Raw genomic sequence first — 17,204 nt, forward strand, 5'->3', positions numbered from 1 at the left:
ATCCTTCCCTCTACTTCTAAAGATGGTGGGATATTTAGTTGGATTCATCCTATTCATGATTTACCATAGACTAACTTTATGGAAAATTTTTTCAAATCTATTCTTTTCATATATCTATCCAGAAAGGAAATGGTACACTTTTGTATAGCATGGATGTGATTAACATATTTTCCTTGATCCTTAAAAAACACCAAAATTTTGGAAATCAAAGATTAGAAACATCTACATTAATTTCTGCAAAGAAACAGGCTGCTATTTAAGAAGACTTACTGAAAGACACGAATAAGTAAATTGTGATACAAGCACTCTATTCATAAATTTCTTGCCACTTTACCATGTTAGTACTTAAAACATAAATTTTTACAGTCCATGTTCTAACTTGGAATTTTTCCAACATCTTCTTCTAAAACATGTGTATAGAACGTATTTTCAAAGCAAGCATTATTTCAATCATCAATCTATAATATGATTTCTTATTTATATTATCTCAATTTCTACCTCAATTTTCCTCTCTTGATGTCACTTTCTACTTCTGGGTCCCTGGTTTCTCATCTATAAAGTAAAAGGATTAGGAATACACTCCAGATTCTCTACAATCTCTAATAATCTGGGATATTATACCTACTACATTTTTAATTTGCATTCTTTATTCCTCAAAACAACTCACAACCATCATTGAACCTACAATACTGCTCAACTTTTTTTTTTATATTTTATTTATTTATTCATGAGAGACACAGAGAGAGAGAGGCAGAGACACAAGCAGAGGGAGAAGCAGGCTACCTGCAAGGAGCCCGATGCGGGACTCGATCCCAGGACCCCAGGATCACAACCTGAGCTGAAGCAGACACTCAACTGCTGAGCCACCCAGGTGCCCTGAGCCCAGCTTTTAAAAACAGATATTACTTAAAGTAATAATTTCAATAAATATACACATGTATTTCAGTGATAACTCATATTTGCATAAGACTTGGTTGATAGGGATCCCTGGGTGGCGCAGCGGTTTAGCACCTGCCTTTGGCCCAGGGCACGATCCTGGAGACCTGGGATCGAATCCCATGTAGGGCTCCCGGTGCATGGAGCCTGCTTCTCCCTCTGCCTATGTCTCTGCCTCTCTCTCTCTCTCTGTGTGTGACTATCATAAATAAAAAATAAAATAAAATAAAATTAAAAAAAAATAAAATAAAAAGACTTGGTTGACAAATATACTGAATCCTAGTATAAATTATGTAATTTCTAATATATGTATTACCTCAATATTATTTTCATTCCACCAGTTATACTCTGTTAAAAAAGGAAGCTAAATCCAAATTGCTACTTAATTTCTAAGTTATTTATTCAACATTATTTTCTTTATACAAGGGTGTATTCCAGCCCCTAAATCATACAGTTCCAAGTAGGGAATATGAATTCACATTCTACAAATTGGATTTTCTTTTTTTAAAACACAAGTATATTTTACTTGCAGATATATTTCTAGTTTTTAATGTTTAATTGAGGAGACTGGGGCCTAGAAACACAATCTGTGTGAATCTTGGAGCATTCTGTCCTTTATTTTCATTTATTTTGGAAATATGTTTGATTATCTAGACTTATATAGGATACTGGGACTCCTACACAGATTTTAGTCAGAAATCATAGTTCCTCTGAGTATGGTGTTCTGCACAGTCACAGATGGAACATTCTATTTATTTATGGTTACCTCACAACCCAAAAGATAGCCAAGAAAAACAGGGTGATCAAATAACTAAATGGAGGATGGAACTAATATTTGAGAAATGTGCAGAACAAATATGCAATGGGCTTCAGAAAAATGTATCTACCAGTTAGAGGAAATCCATAATGTCAGATAATGGGACAAGAATGGGACAGAATAAATGATCAAATGACATCACTCTAAAGAGTTGTTAATATAAGTAATTATATGAATATGTAAAATTAGTGATAATATGGTTGGTAAAATTGTCCTCATATTTTTCTTTCCTTTTATGACCTGGGTTTCTGGTCATAAAATAGACAGCTGTTCAGTAACCATGAAAACTATACAATTGCAGATTTTGATGGATTCAGGCATATTGATACTTCCAATTTTAAAACGATTTTATGAGTTTTACACATACATTTATATATAAATTATTTCAAATAACAGTGGTAGAAATTCAAATAGATCCGCACATTACATTAACATGAATTTAAGAAACAATCAGTCGTCTATAGTGAATTAGACACTTAACAAAATGCTGATTTAGATATTCAGATTCAGAGCTTATGAGGCAGTAGTCAACAAAAGGAAAATTTGTGATACACTTAAAATATTTGTAAAAATAAATTTCGATTATATCATAAAAAGCACAATTCTATTATCTTTATAGCAGATGGAAGAGAATGATTATAGAACATTTGTAGTCTTTACATGTGGAATTGTATTATTAGTATGGATCTGCATGGATGTTTAAACCATGTTGTTTAAATTTAATTTGTGTAATTCCAAAATTTTCATTGGAAATAATAGATATGGTCCCAAATGGCAAAACCCTACTTTTTTTTTCAGGTCTTTTCTGTTTTCTTAAATTATCTTTCTTTCTCTCTCTTTTGTGTGTGTGTGTGTGTGTGTGTGTGTGTGTGTGTGGTAGTTAGGGCTACTCTAACATGTAAGCATTATGAAACTCTGCATGCCACACCAAAAATTATATGACTTAAGCAATTCATTTTGCAATATACTTAGCTGTTCTAAAGTTCCCTGAGAAATAAGTTTTTTTAATGAGTTCTCCCATGTAGGCATGTGGTCTAAATCTGTTGAGCATTAGCTTGGGAATGTATTATTCTTTCTACTAGGAAACAATGTTGACAGTGAGGGTGGAGAACACAAGTGTAGGGGTTGTTTTACTCTTCATGTATGAAAGGAAAAGTCAATAAAATATGCTTAAACCTAAGGTAGTATGCTAGTGTTATAATTTTGTGAATTAAAATTTTCTCTTGCTATTAAAGTTTAATAATTTCATATTTTTCCTGAATTTATTCAGTATCCTATACCTTTGTACACAAGGGGAAACTGAATTGGTCATTAATTCTCCATAAATATAAATTTTATAGACTATTTGTTATTTGCATCACTTCCTATTCTCTTCCTATTATACAAATAAATGGAAATTAAGTTATTATACCATTACATTTCACTATTAAAGGCAAAGATGTCTGCACATTAACACTGCAATCTAAATGTAGAATAATTAATGTATTATCTACTAGAAATATTAAAATTCAGTTTTTTGATATAATCCCATTGAATTGAAGGAATGGTATTGATAAAATTCAATAGTTAAAAGTCCTAATGTGTGTTTGATAATTTAGCTAAGTGTTATTATGCAGACAAAGTCGAAACTACATGCAAAAGAGCAAAAAGCTGTGTGTATGATCTATGGTAGGATGGCAAAACCGAAGATACTCAGTTTGGGCCATTAAGCCAAATATATAATCTACAGGGCTCTGGGGTCTGTAAATGGACTATTACACACTATTAAAGGTATAAATGAAGACTAAAAATCATTTATCTCTCACTAAGGAAGTCAGAGACTTTTTAAAAAAATATTTAAGAATAGTGGTCACACTTTACGTTATAATTTTTGTCTATTATATTATGAACATAGGCTTACAAAGCAGTGAAAAGTCTGATTATTCAGAATACAAATAAAACAATTTTTTCTCACTCATAGGATCATTAACAAATGGTGACATAATGTTAGATACCAGTATATTTTTCCACTTCTTTTTCCTAGAGAAAAAGTTGCACAACCTAACATTAAAACAGAGTAGCTGGAAAACCACTGCCAGAGTCCTTGAATACACTATATATAAAACCAGCCATCCATTCATCAAAAATAAGAATTTAAGTATCACTGGGTGCAAGGCACTATAATATGTACAGAGGTAACAAATAGAAACAACATATACTTCTATCTAGTTCTTTGATGTTCTTAATTTAGACAGGAAACAAAGATGATGCAATGCTATTTTTTAAAGATTTTATTTATTTATTTATTTGACATAGAAAGAAAGAACACAAGAACACAAGGAGCAACGGGCAAAGAGAGGGAGAAGCAGGCTCCCTGCTGAGCAGGGAGCCCAATGTGGGGCTCAATCCCAGGACGCTGGGATCATGACCTGAGCTGAAGGCAGATGCTGAACAAACTGAGCCCCCCAGATGCCCCGATGCAGTGCTATTTGATATAACCCCTATTACAGTTGCAGGAACAATGTATTGTAAAGCCAAAAGAAAGCTATTATTTCTGTCTGGTGAAGTCCAGAAAATTTCATATGTGTATGTCACATCAAAGATGGTTTACCAGGTCAGAGAGAGAGAAAGGGTATCTGGTGATTCCACTCAGAGAAAAACGTGTGAAAGGACAGAGATAGGAGTTTCTGCATAGAGCCCTTATATACATTCAACACATGTCTTTTGAATAGCTCCTCTATGCAAAGCACTCTCTTAGCAATTGGAGAAACACTGGAAAACAGAGGGCCATCCTTCCCTCCTGGTGCTGACCATCTGAGGGAGACAGGTATTTGGTAACTGTGATAAGGCTCTTTTTAGGGGCATCTGGGTGGCTCAGTCAGTTAAGTGTTTGCCTTTAGCTCAGGTCATGATCCCAGGGTCCTGGGATGGAGCCCTGCATCGGACTCCTTGCTCTGCAGAGTCTACTTCTCCCTCTCCCTCTGCCCCACTCCCCCAGCTCTCTCTCTCTCTTTCTCACCATCCCAAATAAATTTTAAAAATCTTTAAAAACAACAACAACAATAAATGATGGGGAGTTCATTTGGAACATGAGAATTTCCGTGGTGGAGGAAGAGTGAGGACAGAAAGATGAAGAGATACAGTAAACCCTGAAAGTAGAAATTTACATCTGAGAAGAGAGATCTGTGCTAGAGCAATATACTTGAATATCATCAAAATATTTACTATAAAGCAGTTATTCTCATTACTGCTGCCCATTAGAAACACCTAAATCACTTTTAAAAAGAAAATCAAAGCCTGTTTCCCAAACAATTCTGATTTAAGTAATTTGGGCTACAGGACATGGGGATTTAAAAATACTAAACAACAACATAACAAAAACAAAAACAAAAAGAAAATCAAAACTGCCCAGGGGATCTAACATGCAGCCGAGCTGAGGACCTCTGCCATGGAGAGATATAATTGCATGAGGTCTTTTAATGGTAAGAGCCTGGACTTTGAACCAAACAGAGCCATGCTGACATGGAAGCTCTGCCAGTTGGCCATGAAACCCTGCAGGTGAAAGTCCTTGCCTGCAACCACTACTCTGATTTGTAGGATTACGTGCAAGAAAAGTAGAAAGGTGCTTCTCAGGATGCTCTATAAATATCATCTGTAAGAATCATCATCAGTTATTATTATTCCTACACCATCATCTTATTCTCCATTATGTAAGTTTGAAGTTGGGCAGTGAAGGAAATCATGGAGGGAAAATATGCAGAACCCCAAGAAAAAGTTCTATGGGCAGAATCTGGGGAACAGGAAGCTTTTAAGAGACCAGTAGAGGAGACAGAGACCAACAGAGCAAGATGTAGAAGAGCCAAATGTATGGAGACCTAAAAGAGAGTGGTGCCCTGAAATTTAGCTGATCTATGTCAAACTTCACGAAAATCTGAAGTAGGATGAAGTCTGAAGCTCGGCCACTGATTTGGCAAATTCTAAATGTATAAAGTCTCAAAGTGATCACATTAGGGCTGCACAGACCTACAGGTGGTTGCAGAGTAGGGGTGCAGAACCAGAGACAGCCTAGGAAGGCAAGAGAAGGCTACTATTTCCAGAAGTTTAATTTTTAAAACGAAGGGAGAGGATACAAGGGGGTTACTTAAGGAGAAAGGATTCTGAAAACCTTGAAAGACCTTTCTTCCTAAAGTGGAAATAATTATAAAAATAAGTAAAAGAAGGCAGTTATGGAAAGTTGAAGCGATATGGAAGAGGCAAATTGAAGAGCTATGACCCCCATTTCTTTGCTGCTTTGGCACCAGCAACTAGGGCAAAATAAAGAATATATTCACTAATACATTAACTATCGCTACAGCTCTCAAAAAAGGACAAGTCCTTCCTTGGTATTTTCCCCTACCTCTGTCCAAGCTCTCATTCTCTAATGCCACTTTAATAATAGTTTTCATATCCCCAATGCTCAGAATGAAACTGATTGATTAACTTGTCTAGTCGGAATACCATTCTAATAAGCTAATAAAATCAGGATCTTCTTTCCATGCTCTCAAGTTTACTAAGCTGAATTTAATTTGACAGAAAAACACCTGTAATCAACAGCATCGGGCAAAAGAACATGACAGAATCAGCCCAGGGCCTTATGCTCCTGGAAAAACAATCCGCAGCTCATGCCTCCTGCACAATACAGGAAAAGCCTTACTTCTCTGTGCTGTACGAAGGGCAGCAAATTTCAGGGCGCTTTTTAAGCATGCCAGACCATCATCCATGAAAAAGAGTTACCAGAAGATGTCAAACCGTACCTACCTAGAAAATGAAAGGGTAATCAGGGGGCGGATTATGGCAGGAGGTGAATCCTTACACTGAGGAAGGAATACATGAAAGGAGAGAGTGAGACTGTTGTTCCTCTATTTCCAGCACCAAGAGCAATTGGTGTTCTCACCATCCCCACAAAGCCCCTTTCCTTGTACACATCCTGCCCCCCAAGGAGTCAGCAGAGGAGCAGATGCTCCATAATCTGCAATTCACTATACCCGCATACATTCGTGTCACAGAGTAATCCCATTTGATCATATTACTCTTTCATCTAGCAGTTTGCATGTGCAGGTGACTAAGGCACTCTCTTACTGGCCACTTTGCATCACCCCGACACAACGTCCTCCTGAGGGTTCACGACTACTTCACCGCATCCAGTTACGCAGTCATCTCATTCCAAAACCGCCAGCATACCTCCCAGCTGTCTTACCCAGAAGCACAGTACTCATTGTTAAGGGGTGTTGTTTTTTTCTCCATTAAGTGTACTTGTTTAATAAAGCACACCCCACAGAGCAGATAGATCCGTTGTATTTATGTTCATTTCCCATGAACTCTCTTCTGGCTCACTGCTTTTTTCTTAATATTAATAGGCAGAAAGACTATTCTATGGTGCTGTGTTGAAAATGAGCATTTAAAGAACACTGAGAAGCCACATTGGAATGAAAAATCTTTTCTAAGGGGTGAGGGTGCCCAACCACAAATGGGCTTAATAAATATTTGTCAAAATAATTTTGATGTGGTAAACTACGTATAACATAAAACTTACGGTATTAACCTTTTTAAAGTATACAATTCAGTGGCATTAAGTATACTGACATTGTTGTATAACCATCACTACTATCCATTTCCAGAACTTGTTTTTTTAGATTTTATTTATTTATTCATGAGACAGACAGACACACACACACACACACACACACACACACACACAAACACAGAGAGAGAGAGAGAGGGGCAGAGACACAGGCAGAGGGAGAAGCAAGCTTCATGCAGGGAGCCTGAGGTGGGGCTTGATCCCAGGCCTCCAGGATCACATCCTGGGCCAAAGGCAGATGCCAAACCTCTGAGCCACCCAGGTGTGCCCATTTCCAGAACTTTTACATCATCCACAAGTGAAAGTCTATACTCACTAAATAATAGTGCCCTTTCCCTGCTCCCCTCAGCCCTGACAACTGACAATCACCATTCTCCTTATTGTCCCTATGAATCTTACTATTCTAGGTACTGCATACAAGTGGAACCATACAGTATTTAACTTTTTTGTCTGACTTCTTTCACTTAAGATAATTTTTTCAAGGTTGATCCATGCTATAGTGTGTATCAGAATTTCATTCCTTTTTAAGGCTGAAATAATAATTAACTGTAAGTATATAGAACATCTCATTTATCAATTTACCCACTGATGGACATTTTGGTCGTTTCTACTTTGGCAGTTGTAAATAAAGCTTCTATGAACATGGGAACAAACATCTATTCCAGTCTCTGCTTCCAATATTTAAGGACATACACCTAGAAGCAGAATTGTTATATCATATGATATTCTGCCTAACTTTTTGAGGAACCACAACACCATACCATTTTCCTTAGTGGCTGCACCATTTTACATTTCCACCATCAGTGCACAACAGTTCCAATTTTTCCACATCCTTGCCTATTTTTCCACATCCTTGCCAACAATTGGTGTTTTCTACCTTTTTTTAAGATTTTATTTATGTATTCATGAGAGACACAGAGAGAGAGGCAGAGACACAGGCAGAGGGAGAAGCAGGCTCCCTCCATGCAGGGAGCCCAATGTAGGACTTGATCTCGGGACCCCAGGATCATGCCCTGAGCTGAAGGCAGACGCTCAACCACTGAGCCACCCAGGCATCCCACTACTTTTTTTTTTTTGTAATAGCCATTCTAATTGATCTCTATTTGATATTTGAGAAAGAGTGAGTGAATTTACTTCCACCTGTGAAGGAATCTAATCTTAAAGAGATGGTATGTAAGGAAATCATCAAAGATTAACTTTAACTCTCCCTTAGTTTCTTCTGACTGAGCCCCCGGGTGCCCTTCCCTTTGGTTTCTTTGGAGTTTCATATTGTTATTACCTTCCTGGTTAGGCTGAGATCATGTGTTTCTTTCCAAGAGATGCTAACATCTGTAAGTTGCGAAATTACCCTCACCAATATGATCACGTTTGACAATCCAACTTAGTGGCACTTATTCACTGAAAATCAAAGGCCAATAGTATCTCCATTCATTCATTCATTTGTTCCAAATTTTACCATGAGTTTATTCTTCCCAGCACAGTGTAATTGAAGTTTCTGAGATGATGGACTATTCCATATCTGCTTGATCCAATATATTAGCCATTAGCCACATGTGGCTATTGACTATGTAAAAAATGTGACTATTTCAACTGAGTAAGTCACGAGCTTAATAGGCACAGCATAGGGAATATATTCCCTATGAATATACTTTAATAGCAGGTTTAGACAAATACACTAAGAATCTGTTCATCATCTTTATCCCAATTAGTATGGTCATTAAAAATGGCACATGAGTACCGCTTGTAATAAAGAGGAGTACGGGTGCGCCTGGGTGGCTCAGTCAGCTAAGCGTCTGCCTTTGGCTCAGGCCATGATCCCAGGGTCCTGGAATGGAGCCCCACATCGGGCTCCCTGCTCAGAGGGGAATCTGCTTCTCCCTCTGCTCTGCCCCCTCCATTTGTGTGCTCTCTCTCTCAAATAAATAAATAAATAAAATATTTAATAAGAAGTAGAGTATAGGTAGGTGCTAATTTCCACTAAAACACAAATAGAAGAGAGATGAGCTTCCTAGGGGAAAATTAGGAAATGCCTCAAAATGGAGGTAACCATTAAATTAGATCTTGAAGGATGAATATGACCTCACTAAAGAGAGGAGAAGGGTATTTTAAGAAGACAGAAAGGCAAAGGCAATTAGCTGGAAACCAAGTGCTGTGTTGAGGGACAGTAAGTGTGTTGTACAGTGAAAGAGACACTATGCCTAGCGGGGAAGTGAGAAAAATGGAAAGAAGTTAGAATAGTAGTCCCAGATCTGAGCGTGAAGGGCAGAGTCCAGAAAGTGGCAACAAAAGGAATGAATAAGAAAAGGTAAACTGACTTTGCTCTTTTCCTAAGTAGTTCCTTTCCTTGCTCCAAGTTATGACCAAAACATTAATTGGAAAAACTGGAATTAACGGGCTGGGTGTAATTTGTAGTGGAGGCAAAGGCTTTTCTTTAAATGTTTTTGCCTTTTTTTCAGAGAAGCTTATAAATAGAAGATTATTTCATTGGCCAAACTGGACCATTCTTAAACTCTCTTAAATTAATACCCAATATTTAAATAATCCAAGCATTGGCTTAGCGCCAACCACGTTTGTGTGGTATTTTCTTGTCCATTATAGGATAAAAAGCAAATTCTTACAGAAACTGGCTATCACTATATATAAGCAGGTAAAGTGGTTTTACAGTCCCCCTAGTTCCTCATTCCAAGGTAAAATGTAATATAATATGTACAGCGCACTGCAATAATTTCCTATCTAAACTTTTTGCCATTGTTTAAATATTTTGAGTGCTTATTCAAGGATATGCATCAATCAGAAGCTGTTGGCTGTTGTGCTAAAATATCGTTCCTCCTATGGGTTATATAATTCACCTGGCAAATGGTCAATCACGCTTCATTCCTGAGTGAATCATGATTCTGCCTTTGATCTACTTTGCTAGTCTTACAAACAAGGAAAGTGTGTCTTTGGGATATTCATTAATATTCTCTGTAAGAACTAAAACTGAACTAAATTATGCTAGGCATAGCTAAAGGACTCATTACGCATGAACAATTCACAAACTATTTAAAGAGATTATACAGTTTGTCATAAAAAGCACTGGTCTTTAATTCTAACTGAATATAAACCTATTTGGGTTGAAATCTTAATTAATGATTTTACTCTGGTTCATTAATATTGTGATGTTTCCACAAGATAATGGTCCACATACCAACCTGGCAGACAATGACCAGAAAAAATGTGTCTCAAATGAGGACAGATGCCAAGTAGCCTTGTAGGCAAAAAAGGAATCCAACCACATATGGAACATTCATACGTGACAACCACAGTTCTCAGCACATGAAAACTAAAATCAATTCTGGATAGATCAAAGAGCTGAATGTAAAAAGCAAAATTTGAAAACTTAAAAATATATATGAGAATATTTTATGACTTCACCATAAGGTTTCTAAAACAAGACATAAAAAAAGAGAAAACATAATGTAAAAGTTTTATTACTTTTAATGAAACAAAATATACTTTAAAAAAAATAAGACACACTAAAAAACCCAGAAAAAATAAGATGCAGCCCAGGGAAACATATTTTCAACCAAATAGTTTAACCAAAAATGAGTTTGGATGTAGGATATATAAAGGACTTCTATAAATCTACAAGAAAAAGATAAATATTTCAGTAAAAAAAAATAGGTAAAATATTTTTAAGTAATTCACAGTGAAGACAGCTGAATTCTCAATGAAACGATGTTCACTGCACAATCAGGAAAGAAAAATGAAAAAAACTATTCAATTGGTAAAATTGACAATATTAAATTTTGCTAAGCGTAGACAGAATGGTAGTTCTCACAAATGTGCTTGGTAAGTATAAATGCTACATGTTTTGTGTGGGATTTGGGCAATACCTGAATACAGGAAATCAGTAAATTCCACATAATCAAATAATTTCATTCCTAGGCATATCCATGAAAAAAGAATTGTACACATTCCCAGTGATGCATGCACATGCACATGCAAATCATTGCTACACTCTTATAGAAATTGGAAGTGCCTAATTGTGGTAGATTTATAAAATGGAATACTATACAGCAATGAAAATGAATGAATCAAGTCTTCCTGCATTGACTTAAATCACAAAAATCAATATTCCTGAGAATGCACATGGTATGTTACAACTTATTTAAATAATATAGTTAATTAATACAATACTATACATGAAAGGTGTACATATATCAAAAGTTAATACATGGGGATGAAAATAACAAATTTACAATTAAGTTACCTCTTGGAGGGAGATGTAATCTGTGCACAAAAGGTTTAAATTTTGTTTACTATGTTCTTACATAATCCGAGTGGTAATTTACAGACATTTGCTTCTCTATTTTCTCCATCTCTGCCAAACATGTCATAATATTACAAAGTCAGAGTCAGTAAAGCTCCAAATACTCTACATTATAGCATCTCAACTCCACAGCCCATTTTCTTATGTGATTATTGAAATTGTGCTCTTAACAAGTATGTCCTTCTGATGCAGGAGTCTCTTGCTTCATTAAAAATGAATCACATGATTTGACACACTATGCTCTATGATCAAGTGTTTCTTTGAAGCACAGTAATCCAAGAAGACATGCCCATAGTCCTCAGTGAGATCTAAAAAGCTACACTGATGGCTTCTCCCAAACTGCCAAATTGAGCGCCAAACTGACCTAGCTGATTTGGGGAGCAACTCTTGTGATAAATTCCACGTGCCTAGTTACATCTGAAATGCTTGTTGGAATATGGATTCCAGAGTCCTATCTGCACATATTTTAATGTATTAAATCTGATCGGGGGTCAAGGGAGTGTTATTTCAGTGTTATTTTTCTTGATTAAGAGGTTTCCTTGGTTCAGTGGCCAAAGTTTGGAAAATACTGCTTTGAGGAATTCAGTCTCTTGATAAAAATGAATAAATAAATACAACAGAATTTCAGAGATGTTATTAAGAAAGCATTTAAAAAGAGGTATATTTAAATCTATTTGCTTAACATGAAGGTCTTCACAGAAGGATAACAGCTGCTTTGTGTTTCCAAAGATCTAAAGATCAAGAAAAGTGAGAACCATTATGAGCCAAAGTTCTAACACACAAAAGCAGAGAGGAATGATATAGCCTCAGTATTTGAGAAAATGCAAGTAGATTTTCATAGTACTTGATAAAGCTAAAAACTGAAGAGAGGAATTCTGAGTCCAAATGATAGAGCACCTTCAATAACAAGATAACCTTCATCACTTGTGCTCTAGAAAGAGGACTCTTGCAGATATGATGTATGGATTTAAAAGGAGCAAGAATGGAGGTGAGTTGTTAGTTTAGAAGGCTAATCCCAAGAATTAAAAGTGGGAACTGGGGACAAGGCTGTCTATGGAGAAAAGAGGCTAGGTTCAAGAAAAATAAAAGCATTGGCAAATATGTGTGTGTGTGTGTGTGTGTGTGTGTATTTTTGTTGTTGTTGTTACTTGAGTGTAGTGGATGAGGGAGAGGGACATGTCATAGGTGATTTTGTCCTGATGCATGATGGACTTACTTAGGACTTGGAAAACCAAGTAGAAGAAGGTCAAGTATGGTAGGAAAAATGATACATGTACCTTTGAGTAATTTCCTTTACTATATTTTCCTTACAAATTTTGCAATACGTCTCTAGCTGGAGATATCAAGTAGATTTTTGGAAATACAGGAGTAGCAATCAGGAGCACTATGTGGACTAGAGACATAAAATTTGGATTTCATTAGTGAAACTCTAGACACCATCTGGGGTGACTGAGGAGCATGAGGGCTAAATGCAGAAATATAATGAACAAATAGAAAGCTGAATCTGACAGGTAATTTATGTAAAAAGATATGATGTAGAGTGAATGCTCCAGAAATGTCAGCTTACTCCTCCTAACTCCAAATAAAGACCAAATAAAATGGCAGAAATTGTAATCTGTTGGAAATTTCAGAGATGTATAAAACTAGAAGGGTTAGAAATAGCGATTACATGGTAGAGGAAAAACATGAGGGTTGGAATGCTCAGAGATTACATGGTGGAGGAGAAACATGAACCACCCTTAAAAATGCGTAGGATTTGGCTAAGTTAAAGTGGGGAAACATGCAGATCATAGAAGCCATGTGTGTGGAAATATGAAGGTGGAGGTGTACAATTTCTGTCTCAGAACGACGTAATGGACTCTTCCAGATTCCTTGGCCACATCTGTGCAAATTTTGAAGTAAATGATGAAGACTAATTTTTATGCTTCTTCTTTAACTCCCAGAGATGATGGTACAGTTGGGGCAATGATTAGAGAGGTGGGCTTTCTTACTAAAGAAGTTTTCTCTGACTACGACATCCTTGCAAAGTCACTGTTTATAGAGAAGACTGGTCTGAGGGTGGTGCCAAGAATGGTTTGGACATGAAAAGGATATTGAGATCAAAAAATTACGAGTGCTGAAACAAAATTTTTAAAAATAATGAAACTTCTCTAAATACGAGAGGAAAATGTAGTCCCATGGTATACTGGAAAAGCATGTACTCTGTCATGAGCAAGAACTTGTTTCCAATTGTGGATCTTCCCCTATTTGCTGAATGACTGTGTATATTTTGCTTAACCTCTCTGAGCTTCAGTTTCTTCATATATTAAAGAAATCTAAAGAAGATTCTTACCTCAAAAGAGTGATGTGAAAATTGAATGAAATATCTATTACAGGTAAGATGCCTAATGCTGTGTCTACAGTTTTCTCCTATGTGGCCTAGGGTAAGTCAGCTACTCTTCTAACACCTCTATTTCCTATAGCACTGGAGACTTGGCCAGTTCATAGGACACTAACATGTTTTAGATATTGCCATGAATGCATTAACAGGAATATTGCTCACTCACTTCAATAGCAAGTTTAGACATATATTATGATGTGACCAGGTAATAAGTCTAGTCTATTGTATGTTATTATGGTTATGTTTCTGAACTCAGAGATCAGAGAGCGAGAGAGAGAGAGAATGAGAGAGAAAGGTGCGGGGAGAGAGAGAGAGAGAGAGGAAATCAGTTGAGTTTTCTGGACTATAAGGAGGAACTAATTCTCTAGTGGACTGGATGGAACCTCACACCTCAAGTTACATTTCAAATGGTGCATTGCACCTGCTCATTCATCAAGCTGCCAAGGGCTTGCTTAGCTGCCCTGTTTTGTTTTCTTTTTTCTTCTTCTTCTTTTAAAACTCACATCTCTGCAGTGTCTTAAGTTGCTCTGCCTCATAATGAAAGTAACATAGTAAATCTTGCTTGAATAAAAATAGCTCCTAATATATCAAGTATAGAGGGATGCCAAAAGGTGAGTTCTCACAGCTGAGTACATTAGTTTCCAAATATTGCAAGTGAGCATATAGCTTCCCTTTCATTTCTGACCAGTTATTTTGTTTCTGAATTGATTCCACTATGCAATAAAATAAAGACAATTACACAGGCCAATATAATTCTCTTTGGGGAGATATCAGGATATTTTTCTTTATTCTGTGCAGTACACAGTAAGAGAAAGTCAGCTTTAAACCTATGGGACTCCAGGGCAGCTGTTGAATCTCTGTCCTCCTCCCATACCCAGACAGTGCTTTGCCGCTGGAAATCACTAACCCCTTGCAGAATATAGCCTAGAAGATGATAATACTATGCTGGTTCAAGGACAGGGGAAGGGAAGAAAAGGGAAGTAAAAGGAAGTATGTGGAAAAATCCACCCAACATGTGATTAACAGCTGTGTTCTGAAGCCAGCCTTCATCAGGGATCTGCAGCTGTGTCATTGTGCTTCAATTCTGCAGATCATACGGGGCTAAATTGGAAGACACATGCAGGAAGATAGGTGGAGAAGGGTTAAAGGATGTCCAAAATCCAGAGTAACGATTTGAGGTGAATGCCCTCACTCCTTATTCCTGCATCCTCAGTTTTACCCTCCCCTCCTGTGAGAGGAAGATAGGTTCCTAAGACACACACACAAAAAGTCCTCACCCCACTGGTGTGTGTTCTTAGATGCTGTTGTTGATGTTTTGTTTTGTTTTGTTTTGTTTTCCTTTTGGGGGATGGAACACCCACTAACCCTTTAATAAACCCATTAATGAAATCAACATGCTGCATGCCTTTCAGAAAGCTTTCAAAAGATACAGAAGAGACACAGGATTCAGAGTAGCAAACTGAATCTCTCAAAATAATAGGTCTGAGGAGCATCCAAGTTTGGGCCTAAGCCTAGCTACCACACTTCTAGCTGGCCTCCTAATAAACAGATGGATTCTCAAAGTATTTTCTATTTAGTATTACCCCCTAGTTCCCAAACAACCGTAATGAAGGAGAAAATCTAAGTGGGAAAAGAATGCAATGATATGGTCTCCATCACCACCAACCCCCGCCCGCCCCCCCACCCCCATGTGCTCAAAGGCGTATATTTCCTCTGAAAGTTCTCCTTCAAGCAACCAACACCCCGTGTGGGCCATTCTAGGGTCCTTCATCTCTGCCCCTTCCTCCAAATGCTCCCGGGCGCTGAAGACCCACCTCCAAATTAAACCATCTCCCACCACTACTTGAAATACACAAACCAAGTCTTCACAGGCCTTTGTAACGCACAGCCTGACACAGTCACTTAAAAAGAAACGGGGCAGATGACCCAGAGGAGTTTGCAAGGTCAGGGCACTCCCCGGTGAGGGCGTGAAAGGGTGGGAGGTGCTGAGGTCAGGGGTAAATGACACCGCGAGATGAAGGCCCCTGCCCTGCAGCCTCCCGCCCTCATCTGCAGAAGGGTCCCCAGCGAGCCCGGGAGGAAGCCTGCCCCCTCGGAGCCGCAGAGGCCGCGGACGCGCATTTCAAAGCCGCATCTACAAGCAGCGCACTTAAAGGCGCCCAGGAAAGCCCGGCTGATGGCCGCACGGCCCCGTCACCTGCTGCCGTTCTCTTGCAGGCTCAGAACGTCCCCCCTGTCGTCTCCTCTCCTGCGCCTCCTCGAGGGCGTTGGGGGTGCACCCCAGGGCTTTTCGGGGGGCGGGAGCAGCTCTGAACCGAAGACCCGGAGGGGGTGCCCCTGGCCCCTACCCGGACCGCCCGGGACCCCTGCGGCCCTGGGGGCGTTTCCTGCGCGGGGGCCCGGGGATGGCGCGGCGCGGGGCCGCGGGGCCTCCCGCATTGTGTCCGCAGCGCTGCGGGGTCGAGCCGCCCCGTGCCCCAGCGGGAGGAGCGCGGGGGCCGAGGGGCCGGCAGGGGGCACCGCGCCTGTCACCAATGCAGGGGCGCCCGCACCCCCCTGCAACACCTTTTCCAGCTGCACGCCAGCCCTGGAGCGCTTCCCCGCACGTCCCACGCGCGTGGTTTTGTGCGTGAAGAACGGGACGCCCCTCGTCCACTCACCTGTCCCCCCCGCTCCCCAGGTGCAGCCCCTCCGTCGTGGCCTCGAGCCCCCACCTTTGCACATCGCGCTGCCCGTCCAGCCAGGAGCCGCAGGTTGCAGACGCGGGTCCGGGGGGGCCCGGCCGCCCACGTCTCCCTGGCGTTCCGCGGGGTCCTCCAGCGGCGCGTGCTCTCCAAGCCCCTCGCACCCCCTGGAGGCAGAGGCTCTCAAAGTCGGGGCGCGTCGGCGCGGATGCCCACCTCCGCGGCGGGCCCGGGGCGCGCAGGCTACGCGGGGAGGCGGCCGGGCTGGCGCCCCGCGGGCCGCGAGGCCGGAGCATCCTCGGACGCGGTCCTCCCGGGCGCCCAGGACGCCGGGGCCTCCCCGCTCTCGGGCGACCCGGCCGCACGCCACGGACACCAACCCCGAAACTTGTCTGCGAGGCAGGGGCGGCCCACCCGGAACGGACGCTCGGAACAACTTGCCAGGAATTCCGAAAAGCAGCCAACGACCCAAGCCG

General features: G+C 39.7%; 1 protein-coding gene across 14 annotated transcripts in view; it reads right to left on the reverse strand.

Annotated features, from left to right (window-relative positions):
* ROBO1 (roundabout guidance receptor 1) overlaps positions 1–17,204 on the reverse strand; it is a 1,128,624-nt gene that overhangs the window by 1,110,843 nt on the left and 577 nt on the right. For 3 of the 14 annotated variants that reach the window (XM_072738097.1, XM_072738104.1, XM_072738090.1), the window contains exon 1: positions 16,759–16,897. The exons of 9 other annotated variants lie outside the window; for them this stretch is intronic. The gene's annotated coding sequence lies outside the window, so the exon portion shown is untranslated. Of the gene's footprint in view, positions 1–16,241; positions 16,365–16,758; positions 16,898–17,204 lie in introns of those variants that run through there. 2 more of the 14 variants (XM_072738106.1, XM_072738091.1) reach the window with 1 other exon arrangement.

Source organism: Vulpes vulpes, chromosome 15 (genome assembly GCF_048418805.1).
Source record: "Vulpes vulpes isolate BD-2025 chromosome 15, VulVul3, whole genome shotgun sequence".
NCBI lineage: Eukaryota > Metazoa > Chordata > Mammalia > Carnivora > Canidae > Vulpes > Vulpes vulpes.